The sequence below is a fragment of the Bidens hawaiensis genome, unplaced genomic scaffold (assembly GCF_021521415.1).
Source record: "Bidens hawaiensis isolate Kalapana, Puna unplaced genomic scaffold, B.hawaiensis_p1.1 tig00021335_1, whole genome shotgun sequence".
Taxonomy (NCBI): Eukaryota; Viridiplantae; Streptophyta; class Magnoliopsida; order Asterales; family Asteraceae; genus Bidens; species Bidens hawaiensis.
The window spans coordinates 346,480-352,057 of record NW_027493302.1 but is presented as its reverse complement, the minus strand read 5'-3'; positions in this window follow the sequence as shown (position 1 = coordinate 352,057).

Below are 5,578 nucleotides of genomic sequence, written 5' to 3'. Positions count from 1 at the left end.
CAAAACACACCCCTGTTTCGGACTTAAACCGAATCCAAATCCAAAACACAAAAATCCAATCCAAACCTCAATTCCACTTAACCAAACCTCTACAATACATTAACCAACACGAATTCAATCCAATTCGTCCATAATTCAACCAATTCAAACCAAAATTGATTCAAAAACTATAAAACAGAAAAAATTAATTAACAATAATAATTGAAACACCAAATCAAGTGTAAATCGAGCACCAACAGCTCTGATACCACTTATTGGAACCCGGAATACCAATCAATAACAATAACATATCTCAGATCTGTGAATATCCGATTAGTACTAGATCTAGCTCATAATTAATATCGATTCAGTGTTGTATATATGTATAACTATTATCAATATATTATCAGTAACGTTTGTATAATATTAGGTGAAGCTTGAGAGAGAGATTGAACAGCAGTTCGTTAATTAGCTCAAAACTCTTTATTAAAAGTGAACAGTAGTTCACTATATATAGAAGGTGATTTGGTTCGCTAACATCCCCTAGCGAACCAGCTTCCCTTTTGTTACATAAATAATCATAGCGAAACACCCCCTGATTCGTTAACATCCCCTAACGAATCAGGAGGGAATACATTACTTGGCTAGTTCGCTAACATCCTCTAGCGAACTAGCCTTTAACTTAGCGAACTGGCTATTAATTACATTAATTATTACATTATTTAATAAACAAAAATGTTAACGATAAATACAAAGACTCTAGACGCAAAACCGTGCAGTAACATCATCAACCTTCATTTTTTCATACCCTAAACACTCGCAATGGCCTCTCAATCAACCTCTGCATCATCAACCATGCCATCATCGGTTTCTCTCTCATCATGGACCTTGCCACCGATGCCTCCGCCAATCACGGGAGCACAATGAACTGTTGCTGCTGGAAGCAGGATGCAACTACCAGTCTTCCAGAGCTCGAAAACCGCTGCTGCTGCCCCGGTGGCTAATACTGACAGTGATGTTTCATTTATGTTTTCGCAGGTTAAAGCATATATGGAGCAGCAGAACAAGACCAACCAAAGGGTCCTTCGTGAGATAGAAGATCTCAGGAAGAATAAGAGGCCAATAGAAGATCTCACTCCCTTGGTACCCAGGATGCTGGATTTCACTAGTCCAGGATCCATGGCTCAGCCTTCGCAGGGATCTTCACTGTTTCAGCCAGGATCCCCTATCCTGCAACCGGGGTCCATGGGTCAACAGGTTCAAGGATCCTCAGTGTTTCAGCCAGGATCCTCTATCCTGCATCAAGGGCCCATGGGTCAGTAGGCTCAAGGATCCTCAACCTTTCAGCCAGGATCATCCATCCTTCAACGGGGGTCCATGGGTCAGCAGGATCAAGGATCCTCACTCTTTCAGTCAGGATCACATATCCTTCAATAAGGGTCCGTGGGTCAATACGCTCAAGGATCCTCGCCATTTCAGTAGGGGTCGTCGGTCATTCCACCAGGGTCCTCTGGGTTATATGTTCAAGGGTCCTATAATTCTCAACCTCAAGGGTCCTTCTTTCAGAATCAAAGATCCTCAGGAGTCCAGCACCTACGATCTTCCGAAGTCCATGATGGGGATATAATCCCCATGCAGGCCATTGCTTCTGGAGGACCCACTCCGATTGCTGACTCCTCTTTTCCCATATACTCGTCTGGAATACCAAACTCCACCCAGCAGAGAGGTAACTGGTACGATCCTATATCTTTAGATACTAACCATGTTCCCATGCAGGATTCAGGCATCAACCAGGCCATGGCCAGGGAGTTACAGAAGCTAAAGGATAGGATATCCAGTGTCCCGAGGGTGATACGTCCAATTCCTGTCATACCGGAGGGAAGTCACAAGTTATCCAGATTCGCTCCACCCATATGTGATGCTGAAATTCCAAAGCGGTTAAAAACTCCCAACATGAAGACATATGATGGGAGCACCGATCCCGAGGAACATGTTGCCCAATATAAGGAAAGGATGGAGATTAATCCAATTCCTGAAAGACTCAAAGAGGCTTGCCTTTGTAAAGGATTTGGAGCGACACTGACGGGAGCTGCACTAAAATAGCTGCTAAGCCTCCCCCCTTTCTCGGTTACATCTTTCTCTCATTTAGTTAATTTGTTTAACACTCAACTTTCCTGTAGTCGGAAATTTGAGAGGTTAACCAGTGATTTATATCGTGTTATCCAGCCTAGTGATGAATCCCTTAGGGATTTCGTTACCAGGTTCGGCAAGGAAGCTCTAGAAATCCCAAACCTTGATATGACTACTGCTGTTGAAGCATTCAAGATGGGAATTCAAAAGAGCTCACATTTTTATGATGATTTAGTGATGACTCCATGCAGGACATTAGATGAAGTCAGAAGTAGGGCATTAAGATACATCCGCTTAGAAGAAGATAAAAAGATCCAGGATCGTCTCGTGGGACAAACGAAACTGGAAGCTCCCGAAAAGAATAAAGGATCCTGGAACAGGAACAACAATTAGAAGCCATAAGCCAAGTTCAACAATCAGAACGTACAAGCAGTTGAAGAAGGAGATGACGATGAAGACTATCCTTGCATCTCCGACTATTGTTTGTAGATTTCATGGCTTGATTTGTGCCATGAAGGATCTGGGAGAAAAAGCAAGGTGGCCCAGAAAGAATGAGAGGGTTGTCGGCTTCAAGAACAAGTCTAAGTGGTGCGCCTTCCACGAAGATTTTGGCCACGCGACAAACGAGTGTATCGGCTTAAAGAAAGAAATTGGGTACCTCCTGAGCAAGGGTCACTTTAAAGAACTCTTGGGAAGAAAGAAATCCAGGACCCAGGATCCTGAAGATCTTCCACAGAAAGCAACACCACCGCCGCCAGATGCCCATGTGATCAACTTTGTCTCCAGAGACTACGAATTATTTAGAGACTCTTGCGACATAGAAGAAAGCCCCATAGAGGAACTCGAGCTGGACAATGAGAGAAGACCACTCATCCCACTACTCGGGTGACTGATCAGGGAGTGTTTTTCAATTCAAGGATCCAGGATCCTCAACAAAACAAGCCAGATGTGCCAGCAGTTAAATTCATCTCGAGAGGTTCAGACATATGTGGAACTTCTTTCTCCGCAGCAAAAAGATTCGCCAAGGAGATCAAGATGGATAACGGAGATCATCCAATAGTGTCAACCACATTAACAACAGACAAGAGAATCTTCTTCGATGAGGAAGATAAGCTGAACATTCAGGATTCTCATCATGACAGTTTGATTATTACTTTATTTATCTCTAACCATTATATACGCAGGATCCTGGTGGACGGGGGCAGCTCAGTCAACATTATACAGCATGACGTCCTTAAAAAGATGAACATCCTGGATTCAGAAATCATTCCTAGAACATCGGTGCTAGTCGGTTTCAGTGGCGAAAGCAAGAAGACGTTGGGGGACATCAACTTCCCAATTTATATCGAAGGGTTAAATTCATACCAAAAATTTTGTGTCATAGATAACCTTTCCTGTTGCAATGTTATTTTAGGTAGGCCTTGGCTTCATGACATGAACGCCGTAGCTTCAACTTATCACCAATGCATCAAGTTACCTACTCCTTGGGAAGTTGTGAAGATAGTGGGTGACCAAGCGGAGGCTAGGAACTACTATTCATCATCGATGAAACCAGCAGCCAAGCAAACTATAGCATAGCAACTACAGCAACATCCTAGGAACGTGCTGTAAGCTCGGGAGAAAGACCTCAAAGAAGTATCATTGGACCCCGAAGATCCAGAGATAAAAGTGTTCCTAGGATCCAGTATCCCTAGCAAAATCGAGGAGGATATAATATCCTTCTTAGGGAAAAGAAGATCTACTTTTTCCTTCAAGCACTCCGACATGACAGGTATTTCAAAAGATGTAATCACTCATAAGCTCGGCCTTGATTTATCTGTAAAACCCGTCCATCAGAAGCGAAAGAAATTCGCTCCTGAAAGGAACAAGATCATACAAGAAGAAGTTGAAAAACTTCTTAAGGCCTGTATGATCAAAGAGGTTCAATATCCTCGATGGCTGGCTAATGTTGTCGTTGTTTCAAAATAGAATGGAAAGTGGAGGGTGTGTGTCGATTTCAAGGATTTAAACAAGACATGCCCCAAGGATCCTTTCCCATTACCATATATAGATTCCATGGTGGATGCAATGGCTGGACATGAAATGCTCACCTTTATGGATGCTTCCTCTGGATTCCAACAAATTAAGATGGAACCATCTGATCAAGAGGATACAACGTTCATGATTCCAACCGGCATATATTGTTATACTGCTATGCCGTTCGGACTAAGAAATGCAGGAGCGACGTACCAAAGACTAGTCAACATGATGTTCAAGGACCAATTGGGCAAGACTATGGAGGTATACATAGATGATATGGTGGTGAAGTCGAAGAAGGCAGAGGATCACCTTAGAGACCTTGAGGAAGCATTCAATATCCTTGACCATTATAACATGAAACTAAATCCGTCCAAATGCCACTTCGGTGTTAAGGCCGGAAAGTTTCTGGGATATATGTTCACAAAAAGAGGAATTGAAGCAAGCCCAGAGCAGATCGAAGCCATTGTCAATCTCAAGTCTCCTGCGAATGCCAAAGACGTCCAGAGACTCACCGGAAGAATAGCCGACTTGAATAGGTTCATCTCAAGATCCTCCAAGAAGTGCAAAGACTTCTATGATATCCTTAGAATGAACAAGAAGTTTGAGTGGACTAAAAAACATGAAGCTGAGCTTACAGCCCTGAAGGATTACTTATCCTCGCTCCAGCTCTGATGAAGCCTATGGATGGAGAATCCTTGTATCTATATCTTGCTGTGTCAGGAAGTGCAGTAAGTGCAGTCTTGGTAAAAGATCATGAAGGTGAACAACATCTTATATACTATGTAAGTAAAAGTCTTTTAGATGCAGAGTCCAGGTATTCTCATTTAGAAAAGCTAATTCTTGCTCTTATTATGGTTTCTACTAAACTGAGACATTATTTTGAAACTCACCCTATTATTTTGAGAACTACTATCCTGTAAAGAATGTTCTTATAAAACCAGAGTTATCAGGTAGAATGGCTAAGTGGGCTGTAAAGTTAAGTGCATATGATATCCAATACGAGCCAAGAACAGCAATCAAGTCTCAAGCACTAGCGGACTTTGTGGCTGATTTCACTAGTGATCTACAAAAAGAAGCTGACTTGGAAGTCTAACAACTAGAAAAGACCAAGGATCCTTGGATACTCTTCATAGATGGAGCATCCAACGTGAGAGGAACAGGATTAGGGATCCTACTGAAATCGCTACAGGGGGACATATTACCCCAGTCCATAGCTTGTGAGTTCCAGGCAACAAACAATGAAGCAGAGTACGAGGCTTTAATCGCAGGTTTGCAATTAGCCAAAAGCATGAGGATCAGGTATCTTCAAGTTTATGTAGATACTTTATTGATAACTAACCACTTTAACGGCTCGTATGCGGTTAAAGGTGAGAAACTAATGAAATATTTAGATGTTGTGAAGGAATTATCGAAATCCTTCGAAATATTTAGTATTAAACAGGTACCGAGG